At 38.4% G+C, this 12941-nt stretch overlaps 1 protein-coding gene across 42 annotated transcripts in view; it reads left to right on the forward strand.

The window, feature by feature from the left end:
• Positions 1–12941, forward strand: part of CLASP1 (cytoplasmic linker associated protein 1) — a 291646-nt gene that overhangs the window by 72970 nt on the left and 205735 nt on the right. The window lies entirely within an intron of this gene.

Below are 12941 nucleotides of genomic sequence, written 5' to 3' on the forward strand. Positions count from 1 at the left end.
TAGAATAGAATGTGGGTCCTAATGCAGTGTTTCCAGAGGAAAGGATGAGTTTCCTTTCTTTTGTTTTTCATCATTGCCTTTGACCAGGCAGTGAGTTCCTCATTTGAAGTAATTCCACCATGAACTTTTAACTTCATCTCTGCCCTTTCTGTTTATATCCCCCAAATGTTGTCCTACCTGCTTTTTAATTTTGAAATTAGAATTAGGTATATGTAGGAGGCAGTACAGAAGAAGCTGGCTTCCCGAGAGCTGAGAATTTATTCCCAGTTCCTAGGGCTTTTTTTTTTTGTTTTCCAAGAGGCTGGAAGTTAGAAGACATTAGAGCAGAAAAATTCATTTTGATTTTCCTATCCTGCCTTTAAGCTTCCATTAAGTTTCCATGGGAGAACAAGTTGGCTTGTTTTCCATAAGTGAATTCATTAAGTGTGTGGGCATGTTAAAATTTTTTATTTTTTGGCAAGGCTACTGTGAATTGTGTTTAAAAGGATGAATGAACTTCTAGAATAGAAGAGAAGGGGCTCAACCCACAAGTGAGATTTCTGCTGATTCTTCCTCCCCCATCTTGAAACTGTTGCTTGCTCACTTTGATAAAATCACATTGCTTTCACCTATCTCTTTTTTTATTATGATGTGGACACTTCTAACAAGTCATCAGATAGTCATTTTACAAGTGAAGGAACTGAAACTTAGAAGAGACTGGTGGCTCCCTTTCCAGGTACTAAAAGAACAGAATCAAACAAAGGCAGGATTAGATCCCCTGTACGCAGCCCACATCATTGAAAGAGAGGACTTAAAATCCTGAAAAACAGCAAAAACCCAGAAGTCTAAAGCCCAGCTTAAGTGAAACCTACCTATTGTGTTTCTATGCTTGTGTTTGATCCCCCTAGTAAATAATTGAAGAGTTTGGGATAGTTCCAAACCTGAAAAATTTCCAAAATTATATCTATCTGAAAGTGTTGGAAGAGTTGTTTAATAATCTATACAGTTTATTATTTTTTTTTATGGAGGGAGGAAAAGGCCTCCAGTGGTATTGGGTTGGAGCAGCTCTGCTGTGTTGCAGCTTGACATGGCTTTGGAGTTGTTTGTTCATTGCTGGATGATTAGATAAATCAGTGAAAGGCAGAATACAGGAAAAGGGATCAGAGATGTAGTTGGGAGAATCAGATTTCTAGAATGCTCCATGCAAGTTAGTACTGCCCCAATCCTGGAAGAGCTCCTCTTCTTCAACAGACATTTATTCAGCACAGAATAGCAGGCAGTTTTGGTCAAACTCTGCAGGGAGACTGCCTGTTCCAGTTCTTGTGAGATGTTCAGCAAAGGGTTTTGCCCTAAGAGAAGAGAAGGCAGTTGGCACATCAGGTTCTTTCATTAGGATCTATAGTAGAGAAATCCATTTTATTCTGTAACTGGAAGGAGCACATTATTACCACAGTCAGAGGAAAACTGTTTCATCCTGAGAGAAACCACAAAACACAAGAGCGTTTTGTGTAACATTAAGCCCTAACATAAAGGAAACCTTGAATTCCGTCCTGTCTTATTGTTTTATTTTTGTCTTGGAGTTTTCTCTTTGTCAGGAGTTGTACAAGATCAGTGTCTGTAAGACACTCTTGTTAGTCACTGCAGTGTTTAGGGTCAGGGAAAGGCAGCCTTTGGATAGGTTGTACAGTGAGGGACTCTTTTGCCCAGAACATTTGTCATGAGTCTTAACTCTGATTCCTAGGTAATTAGGGGAGATGGATCCTAAAGGTCAAAGATATAGGCACCTCTCTCATTTTTCTTTAACTTTGTATTATGAAAATTTTCAAACCTATGCAAAAGGAGATACTGTTATGATGAATCCACATGCACCCATCATCTAGCTTCCATTCCTTCTCAGCAGGAGGCCTCACATAGAATTTAAATTTATTTGTTAAAAATTGAAAATATGAAACAATTTTTTATTGTGACTTTCTTAAACTACAAAACTTTTGGCTTGGCCACAAAGTTCCTTTTTTTTTTTTTTTTTTCCGTAAAATGGCTCTTGTAGCTCTTAGTTGTCTTGAACTTCATTAGAAATAATTTGTTAGATTGTATTGTGACAGCTGTCATATTAGCATGCATTTAAAATATCTTACCAAAATTGGTGAAATTTTGTGTAGCCATTTTAATATTGAAGATGAAAGAAAATACATAACACTTTCAGCATATTTTGCTTTGTTATTTCAAGAAAGGTAAAAATGCAACTAAAATGAAAAGAATTGCAGTATATGGAGAAGGTACTGTGACTGATGGAATGTGTCAAAAGTGGTCTGTGAAGTTTTGTGCTGGAGATTTCTCACTGGTCTATGCTCCATGGTTGGGTAGACCAGTCGAAGTGGATAGTGATCAAATCAAGACATTGATTGAGGACAGTCAGTGTTCTACCATGCAGGAGAGAGCTGACATACTCAAATTATCCAAATCAGTAAAGTTATTGGTGAAAATGAAAAATGTGTCTTTTATTATATGGAAAAAACAGACTTTTTGCCAACCCAATCCATGTGCTTCTGAAAATACCATAATACAGACATGTATGAAGGATAAGGTTAAAGGCCTGTTCACCATAATACAAACACACCTGCACACAAATACTGCATGTAAGTTTTTGCAAAAAACAATAAGATCAAACTATACATACTCTTCTCCAGCTTGCTCTGTTTTTTTTTTGGTTGTTGTTGTTTACTTCAAAAGTTTTTTCAACTTTCTGCAGAAAAAGGAAGCTGGAATTTTGATGGCAAATGATCAATTTAGGGAGTAATACCATCTTAATATTAAGTGCTCTGTTTCATGAACAGTGTCTTTTTAGGTCTTCTTTCAACTGTATTGTATAGTTTTTAGTGTACAAGATTTGCACTTCTTTTATGTTAAATTTACTCATAAGCATTTTTTTTGGTGTTACTGTAATGGAATTGTTAATTTTATTTTTGATTGTTTATTGCTTGTGTATTCATTATTATTAATTATGCAAATGGCACAGATCAGTATATAACTAACTTACCCAATTACCTATTAATGGATTTTTAGAATTATTTTTAATGGTTTCTTTTACAAAATAATGCTGTAGTAACCATTGTTGTATTGTTAATGTTTCTGAAGTAGATTACTGGAGATGAACTGCTGGGTCAAAGTTTATACATATTAAAAATTTGGTAGATAGCAAATTACATGCCAAAATGCTGTTATCATTTACAGTTACCAGGCTTGCAAGGAGCTCATGTCTGTTTCTTGGATCTCTTCAAAAACGTAGGGGATTATGAATCCTTTAAAATCCCTATTTTAAAAGATATCTTTGATATAACGTATCTCAATCTAATAGGATATAAATGGTGTATCATTACCTTGATTTGCAATTCTTTGAGTATAAATAGGATTAAGCAATTTTTAATTTTTATTGGTGTGTTATAGAATAAGTTGTCTATCAGATATGTTTTGCCCATTTAATAAAATTTATTGTTTTCTTAAGTACATGTAGATTTTTAAAATATTATGTATATAATTTTTCACTATACATTTAACTGATATTTTTTGCCCAGTTTGTTTCCTTTTTACTTGTTTTTACTCATGCCTTCCTCCTTTAGGAATGTGACATTTATTTGTGCCTTCTTTATGCCCATTAGTAAAACTTTTATAGCTACCTTTATGCTAGTCTTAATGTTCAGTCCTAATTATTATTTATTTATTTTTGCTGGATTTGTGCATTTGATTTTTTTCACATTAAGCCATTCTTGGTTCTGATTGGGGTAATGAAAAGGTGTACACTTTTCTATATTTGTATAAGATTTGATCACTTATTCTCTTGTCAGTTCTAATTTTCAGGTGATTCTCTTGGATTTTCTTAGTAATTTGCAATTATTACTTGAAAATAATGATGGCTTATTGTTTAGTTCCATCATCTCTTTATTTTTTTCTCTATTTTTATTGTATGGCTAAGGCATGTCAGAATGGTAATCAGAATATCCCATACCCCATTCTATTCCTGACTGATGGAATACTGCAAGGGTTTTCAGTATGGTGTGCTGTTGGTTTCTAGTAGGAGACTTTTTATTTGTTGAAAGATATTTCATACAATTCTTTAGTTGCTAATAGACAATACTCATAAGCATCATAATAAAAAGAAGAAATGAGTTAACGTTTTTCTTTCTTTTTCTTCCTTACAGTGAGCATTTTTATCTTGGTGCTGTCTTATTCTTTGTTATCTCATTTTACTTTCCTGGGATTCTCCCTTTCCTTAATACCTCTTGCTATACTTTACTATTCATAATTTTCTTTCTTCCATTACTCAGAAAAATCCAGGGCAGTGTAATCCATTTATTTTACACATATTTTGGGTGCTTATGGTAAGGAAGGCACTTAAATTTCTTAATGGACAATTATAATATTTCATCTGTAATAAGATTTCTGGGGATTGATTGCAAATGGCATCAGCATACTTCAGCACCTGACACCTCCCTCATTTCCAAGCAAAATAACTTTCTTTCAAAACTGGATTAAGACACTGAATTTAGTTAGTTCCATGTGTTTCTGTCTGCCACATCTCACTGGGCAGTCCTTGAGTGATCAGGCTTTGGCCACCACATTCTAGCATACTCTCACATTGTTCTCACAAGTCCTGCTCTGCCACCCTTTCCATGGTAAACAAGATTCTACTTTCTGTTTCCAAGAATTTACCTATTCTAGGCACCTCATATAAGTGTAATCATGTAGTATGTGTCTTTTTGTGTCTATCTTACTTAACTTAGGCTAAAGTTTGCAAATACTCCAGAACTTGATTTTTACCTAGAAATGAAGCAGGGGAGGAGGGCCATACTCTGCCAGGTAGTCCTTGGCCATAACTACATCCCTTGGGCCCAAAGTTTTTTGCATAGATTCTTTTACAGTGCATTTTACCTTTTTTCTCAGAGTTATTGATTCAAGACTTCCCACACTTGGCATATCAGAAGCAGTTTTTGTGCCAGGGCTTCCCCACTTTAGTGATCTTCTCAGCAGTATACCTGGAATCCCCACATCTGGAACACTTCTCAGTACCTCTGTATTTCTGAGCAAATTTAGAAGTGTTTGGATTTGTTGTAGGTGTATGAGGTAGAACACTTTGGCTTGATGCCAAGCCTCTTACTCTGGTGTGTGTTGAGTGTGCTAGTGCCCTCACCATAACTGTAGCCTTTAAAAAAATGTTTGTTTTAATTGATTGATTTTAGAGAAAGAAAGAGACATTGATTTCTTGTTCCACTTAGGGATGCATTTATTGGTTGTTGCCTGTATGTACCCTGACCAGGGAGGAACCCACAAACTTGACATTTTGGGGGTGATGCTCTAACCAACTGAGCTACTTGGCCAGGGCCATAACTGTAGCCATTTGGTCCATGCTTCATTCTGTAGAAAGATTTGCAGTAGATCTTCTTGTCATGAATTGTCACAGTTGTGCTATCTAAATTTTTCCTGCAAACCATGTACAGAAAGGACCAGTGGTAGAAGCTGCTTATGTCACACTGTACCTCTTCTGCATGGTACACATGAGTCCTCCAACAGGACTCATATTTGTTTCCACCTCTGCTTTTTGTGGCAAGACCGTGTACCCCTAGAGGAGCTAGCATGTCTTGAGGGAGTCCAGGGAATCCAGGAGAGGCAACCAGGTGAGTGCTGGCACTTTTAAAGAGTTGGTAACTTTTTGAGGTTCCATAGCACCATGTTTTGAACCTAAGCTATTTTTTTTTTAATCCTTATTGGAGGATGTGTATATTGATTTTGGGATGAGGGGAGAGAAAGAGAAACATCAATAAACACTGATCAGTTGCCTCCCATTGGCGCCCCAACCAGGGATGGAACCCTCAACCTAGATATGTGTCCTGACTGGGAATCAAACCCCCAAGTTTTTGGTGTATAGGACAGCATTCCAACCAACAGAGCCACCCAGCCAAAAGAAACTTGGGCGGAACCCAAGTTTCTTTTCTGTTTAATTAAAAACAATTTTTTAAATATATTTTATTGATTATGCTATTACAGTTATCCCATTTTCCCCCTTCATTCCCCTCCACCCTGCATACCCTCTCCCACCCACATTCCCCCCCTTTAGTTCATGTCCATGTGTCAAAAGTTCTTTAGCTTCTATATTTCCCATACTATTCTCACCACCCCCCGTGTCTATTTTTTACCTACCATCTATGCTACTTATTCTCCATAGCTTTTCCCCCCTCTGCTCATCCCACTCTCCTGTTGCTAACCCTCCATGTGATCTCCATTTCTGAGGTTCTGTTCCTGTTCTAGTTGATTGCTTAGTTTCTTTTTGCTTTTTTTTTGTTTTAGGTGTGGTTGTTAATAATTGTGAGTTTGCTGTCATTTTACTATACATGTTTTTTATCTTCTTTTTCTTAGATAAGCCCCTTTAACATTTCATATAATAAGGGCTTGGTGATGATGAACTGTTCTAACTTGACCTTATCTGAGAAGCACTTTATCTGTCCTTCCATTCTAAATGAAAGCTTTGCTGGATAGAGCAATCTGGGATGTAGGTCCTTGTCTTTCCTGACTTGGAATACTTCCTTCCAGCCCCTTCTTGCCTGTAAGGTCTCTTTTGAGAAGTCAGCTGACAGTCTGGTGGGAACTCCTTTGTAGGTGACTGTCTCCTTACTTCTTGCTGCTTCTAGGATTCTCTCCTTCATTTTTACCTTGGCTAATGTAATTGTGATGTGCCGTGGTGTGTTCCTCCTTGGGTCCAACTTCTTTGGGACTCTCTGAGCTTCCTGGACTTCCTGGAAGTCTATTTCCTTTGCCAGATTGGGGAAGTTCTCCTTTATTATTTGTTCAAATAAGTTTTCCACTTGTTGCTCTTCCTCTTCTCCTTCTGGTACCCCTATAATTCGGATGTTGGAACGTTTAAAGTATTATGTACCATATCATTTAATTTATTATGTGGAATCTAACAAACAGAAACAAACTCAGATACAGAGGTCAGACTGATGGTTGTCAGATGTGAGGGGCATTGGAAGAATGGGTGATAAAGGGCAGGGATTTAAGAAGTACAAATTGGCAGTTACAAAATAGTCATGGGATGTAAAATATAGCACAAAAAATACAGTCAGTGATATGGTATTATATACCATATGGTATTTGCCCTTCTCTGTCGTACTTATTTCACTTAGCATAATATGAGCTCCAGTTTTATCTGACTGCAAAATATATTCTCTGTCCGTTACTATTGACCCCACCCCCAAATACTGGGTTTCTGAAGACTGAGCATTCTCTTGTGTTTGTCTTGAGCTTTGTGGTTTGCACTTCTCACTAGGCATGGCTCATACCTTGTCTACTTCCCTCACAGTGGCCTGAAATCTTTCTCCTGAGTTCAGATGCAGATGAAAGATGGCCAGTGGGTACTCAGCAGTAATTTCGCTGATTGGGACAGTTAAGTGGATTGATTTTTTTCATAAAATATTTTTAGGCTACTGAGGCCGTTTTGAAAGCTTCATAAGATCATTCCTAAGAAACATTCTGAGCAGAGTGTGACAGAATTTGGCTAGCTCTGAAATTTTTCATAAATTGGAGTCTAACTGGGAAAATAGCTTTTTAAATGTCACTTACTCCTGATTGACAATGAGATGCTTCCAAGGAGGTAGGAGCCTGGAGGATTTCTTCCTTTTTTTATTTAATTTTAATTTGATTTTTGTTTTTATTTTAAGGGAGGGAGCGGGGGCGGGGGGGGGGGAGAGAGAGAGAGAGAGAGAGAGAGAGAGAACGTTGATTTGTTGGTTGATTTTTGTATGTGCCCTGATCATGAATTAAACGCACAACCTTGGCATATTGGGATAACAGTCCGACCAACTGAGATACCCAGCCAGGGCCCCGGAGGATTTCTTCTTTCTGTTCTGTTGTTTCCTCATTTCCCACTAGGGTGAGGCAAAGCTCTTCACAGGTGATACTGCTTTCCCTTTTTAGGTAGTGGGCTTCATGGTGGGGGCGGGACAGGCTGTTGGGCTACAGTGAGGACATATTATAGCACCTCTTAAATTGATTTTCAGTTTATTTAAAAGTATTTGCATATATTTTATAATTTTACAGTATAGCTGCATAATAGTAGATTATATGATTATAAATAAATATACATGTTAGGTATTCTAATAGGGATGTGCAATCAAAAACAGTTTAGAGGTCACTGCTTTCAACTATCAACTAAGTGATAACAGGCACAAACAGAATTTATCATCTGAACTGCCAGCCAGGTAGGAGCAGGTTCTCTGACGTGCTCTTGAGAAAGGTAGGAGTAGAAGTCTGGGGCAAAGTTCAGCAGCTGGTATTGACAGCATTTGCAGTGAGTACCCTTGCAGAACCTGTGAATGAAGGACAGAATTCAGAGCACAGGGATTCAGGGCCTTCGATAGCACTTAGTTTTAGTTTTGTAGATGGGGGCCCAGAGAGAAGTACTTGCCAACAGTTCTTTGTTGCTAGAACTGGAATCCAGGTCTCATGATCTGGTAGTTCAGGGCTTCTTAGGTGGTACCACTACTTTTGTAATGTTTTAGTTTTGTTAGTTTCAGTTGTTTTTTCTGGCCCCATTTTTTAGCATAAGGATGTATAGAAAGAGTGAGTTATGCCAGAAGTTATTCTTTCATTTTCAACCTAATTTTTTTAGGAATTTGGGGAAAGACATTTTTCCAAGTTAGCAGTAAGGCATATCAATGGCATTCATTTATTTATTTGACAAGTAAGGTTCTAGACTCTAGCAATGGTTAATTAGATGCTTATATTCTATGTGGGCAAAATAACCCCTAAATCAAGTTAATTGAGTGAATTTTATATTAATAGAATATTAGAAAGTGATTAGTGCTGTGGAAAAAGACAGAGTGGTTGGAGGGAGTATGTGTATGTACATGCCCATGATACTCAGTAGGGTGGCTGGAGTGGGTCTGGCTGAGAAGATAACATTTAAATAAAGACTTGAAATGAGGTGGTGGGACAAGCTAGGTAATTGAATAAGCTAGGTTATTGAATAATTTTGGGTAGAGCATTCCAGGCAGAGAGAGAGCATCAGGTGTAAAGCATGCCTGGATGTTTGAGGAACAGGTGGGAGGCTACTGAAGGGAGAGGGGCAGTACAGAGTTCAGAGAGGGAATGCGAGGTGAGGTGGGGAGGGCTTATAGGCCATTGTAAAGACCAGCTCTTACTTACGCAAGATGGGAGCCATTGGACGGTTCTCAGTGAAGTGACATGACATGACTAACCTTTTAAAAGGACGTCCTAGGTGTATGATGAAAATACACAGAAGAAGTAAAGGGAGGAAACAAGGACACAAATAGGATAGAGCAATAGTGTCTTTGATGGCAGCCATTGTACTTAGGATTGTTAGAATGCTTAGTTCATGTTATTTACATCATTATCCATCTCTCTGATCCAGCCACCCTCCATCCACCTTTTCCAAATTTGCTAGCATAAAGTTATGGTTGATGCTGATGATACAGAGATGAGTGAGATATGAACCCACCTTAAGGAAGCTTACAGTCTGGACTCTAGACATTAGAGAAAGAGATGGTTTAAAAAAGCAGAAGGCACAGCTGAATTTTTGACTGCTAGAAGAAGTGTGTAGTGGGTATGCTGGAAATAAATAGCTTTCTGTCTTGGGCTAGTGGATATAGAGGGAAGGGCACTAGAGTTGATGATACTTGAAGTGAGCCTTGAAAGAGGAACAAGAGGGAAAGCAAAATGTTTCAAGCAGGGAAGCATGTAAGTAATAGGACAGCACATTCAGGAAAACTATGGTTTGATGCAGACATCAGCCCGCAGTGTCTGCGTCGTTATGGATGAAATGAGACATTCACATGGACTACCGAGTCCGATGGAGAAAAAGGGACAGCATGGCTTTTCTCTCAAGGGGAGCAAAAGCCTCGGCCTCCGCCAAGACAGGCCTTTATTGGGTTTCTCTGCCCATTACGTGATGGTCCTCATTTGCTATGCACAGGTTCGCTTTAGGTGGTTACCTTTTACAGAAAACAAAGGAGCCAATGCAGCTAATCAAATCACAGAAGAGGGATAATTGCAAATGAAAAGGTAAAAGTGGTTGAACCGTTTACACTCATCCTTGGAAGGTTTAGCATGGATTTTAGGAAGTTACTTTGCAGTAAATGTCCTCAATTCAGGGTGAGGGAGTTTTAGCAAAAAGCAAGACTCGTAGTGGCCTAGGTACATGGCAGGCCTGATTCCTCACGGGAGAACCTATCCGTGGGCGTGGGTCCTGTACATCTATGAGTGGGAGCTGGGCCCATGCCATGCAGAATGGTCTCCTACAATGGTTTGTGTTCACTGTGAGCTCTTGACTGTATTGCTCTCCAGTCACAACTCCTGACCCCTGGCTTTGCTTCCTTCTACAACAGGAATAATTCTAGATAGATAAATAGGTAACAAATACCTGCCTCTGGCAGGTAAAATTAATTCTTCTATGATTCATTCACCAGAAAGATCAGAGAAGAGTTCTTGTAAGCTTAGTAACTGATTTTTTTACAGCATTATTGAAGTCTAATTTGCATACCATAAAATTTACTCATTAAGTGTACAATCTAATTATTTTTAGTAAATTTAGAGTTGTATGACTGTCACCACAATCCAATTTTAGAACATTTCTCTATCACTGAAAAGATGCCATCAGTTCCCATTCCCACCCCTAGCTGTAGACAACCATTTGTTTAAATGGAACCATACTAATTTGTAGTGTTTTGTGTTTAATTTCTTTTACTTAGCATCATGTTTCCAAGGTTTATCTGTCTCATAGCATGCATCAGTAGTTTGTTCCTCTTTATTGTTGAATAGTACTTAATGGTATTGATAGACTACATTTTATCTGTTCATGAGTTGAAGGATTTTTGGACGATTGCCACTTTTGGCTATTGTGAATAATGTCCGCTCTTTGCCAGAAGTGCAGCTAGTGGGCATGTTGTTCTCTAGGGTAAGCACACATATGAGAGTGATTTTTGACTTTGCAATTGTCAATATAAACTTAATGTTTCAGTTTGCCCTTTTGTAAGACTAATGGTTTAGTGAATATTATTTGAACCACTTAATAGCCAAGTGACCTTGCCCAGTTGCCCAATTCCTTATCTGTACAGTAGGGATATTTATAGCTGTGGTATTTGGCTCAAGATGTTATAAGGATTAAATGAGATAAAAGTGAGAATATATGTAAGATAAAAGTTAATTACCAGCATTGCTACCTCTGGGGAAGTGGGTGGGATGAGGAAGGCTGTATGCATGGAATTGCCCTTCTCTGAGTAGTTTGGTCTTTGGAAAGATTGATGGTTTGCAGGTGTAAGAGTGAGAGAGAAGTACAGGCCTTAGGCCTAGGGGGAATCAGAGCTGGAAGAGCTCTTGGACTGGGCTAGCAGGGAAAGGTCTATTGGAGGATTAGGACCTGGACTGTGGAGAATGGGCGTAAGGAGACTTAGGGCAGGGGGAAGAACTATAAGCCCTGCTTACTGGCTGTAGTTGCTGAAAAAGAGGACTGTGGGTGGTCAGCTTGGAAGCATAGTAAGAAGAATTTTGAAAGACCATGTGGGAAACTTAATTCTTTGCTAATTCCTTGACAACTGTGAATGTTTTGGTGCCTGATCTCATGTTTGAGCCGCATCAAGATGAGAATGCATAGTTTTAGGGGTCATTGGCTGGATTTGACCCACAATGTGTTTCGTCTGTACTCCTCAGTTCTTTAAAATTTATTCAGTGAACTGTCAGTGTTTAAAATCTGGAGATCTGGCCACTCTCACCTTCATTCCCACATGGTGTTAAGTGACCAGAGCTTTAAGATGTATCCAGGTTTCCATGGTCCTGTGCTCCCGGCATACTGCTGACCTCATTTCTATAACCAGTGAGTCTGCAACCACTGGTCTGGAGCTCTGCTGTCCAACATGGTAGTTACAAGCCTCATGTGGTTAAATTCAGTGTAAAGTTCTGCTTATCATTCACACTAGCCATGTTTCAGTTACTTGGTGGTAGCTACTCATAGCTAGTGCCAACTGTATTGAACAGTGCAGATGTAGCACATTTCTCTCATTGCTGAAAGCTGTGTTGGACTGGTATAGACTGTTGTTTTCTTTTTCTGTTTTAAGGGAGGCCAGAACATTCTCTTAAAGATTTAAACAAAAATTTCAGTTACAGTTGGCAAAAATTTTATATTAGTTTTAGCTCTACAGCATAGTGATGAAACATTTATATGATTTACAAAGTGATCGCTTTAGTAAGTCTACTCACCTAACACCATACATAGTTATCACAATATTATTGACCGTGTTCCCTATGCTGAACTTCACATCCCTGTGACTGTTTCTATAACTGGCAATTGGTACTTCTTCGTCCCTTTACCTTTTCATTCATCCTCTCAACCTCCCTCCCATCTGACAACCATCCGTTTGTTCTTTGCATCTGAGTTTGTTTCTTTTTATTTTTTTTTATTTTTTTTTATTTTTTATATATATATTTTATTGATTATGCTATTACAGTTGTCCCATTTCCCCCCTTCTCTCCCCTCCACCCTGTACCCCCCCTCCCACCCACATTTCCCCTTTTGGTTCATGTCCATGTGTCATATTTATGAGTTCTTTAGCTTCTACATTTCCCGTACTATTCTTGCCCTCCCCCTATCTATTTTCAACGTATATTCTATGCTACTTATTCTCTATACCTTTTCCCCCTCTCTCCTCCTCCCACCCCCCTGCTGCTAACCCTCCATGTGCCCTCCATTTCTGTGGTTCTGTTCCTGTTCTAATTGTTTACTTAGTTGCTTTGGTTTTGCTTTAGGTGTGGTTGTTGATATTTGTGAGTTTGCTGTCCTTTTACTATACATGTCTTTTCTTTATCTTCTTTTCTTAGATAAGTCCCTTTAGCATTTCATAAAATAAGGGCTTGGTGATGATGAACTCCTTTAACTTGACCTTATCTGAGAAGCACTTTAT

Source organism: Phyllostomus discolor, chromosome 4, assembly GCF_004126475.2.
Source record: "Phyllostomus discolor isolate MPI-MPIP mPhyDis1 chromosome 4, mPhyDis1.pri.v3, whole genome shotgun sequence".
NCBI classification, from domain to species: domain Eukaryota; kingdom Metazoa; phylum Chordata; class Mammalia; order Chiroptera; family Phyllostomidae; genus Phyllostomus; species Phyllostomus discolor.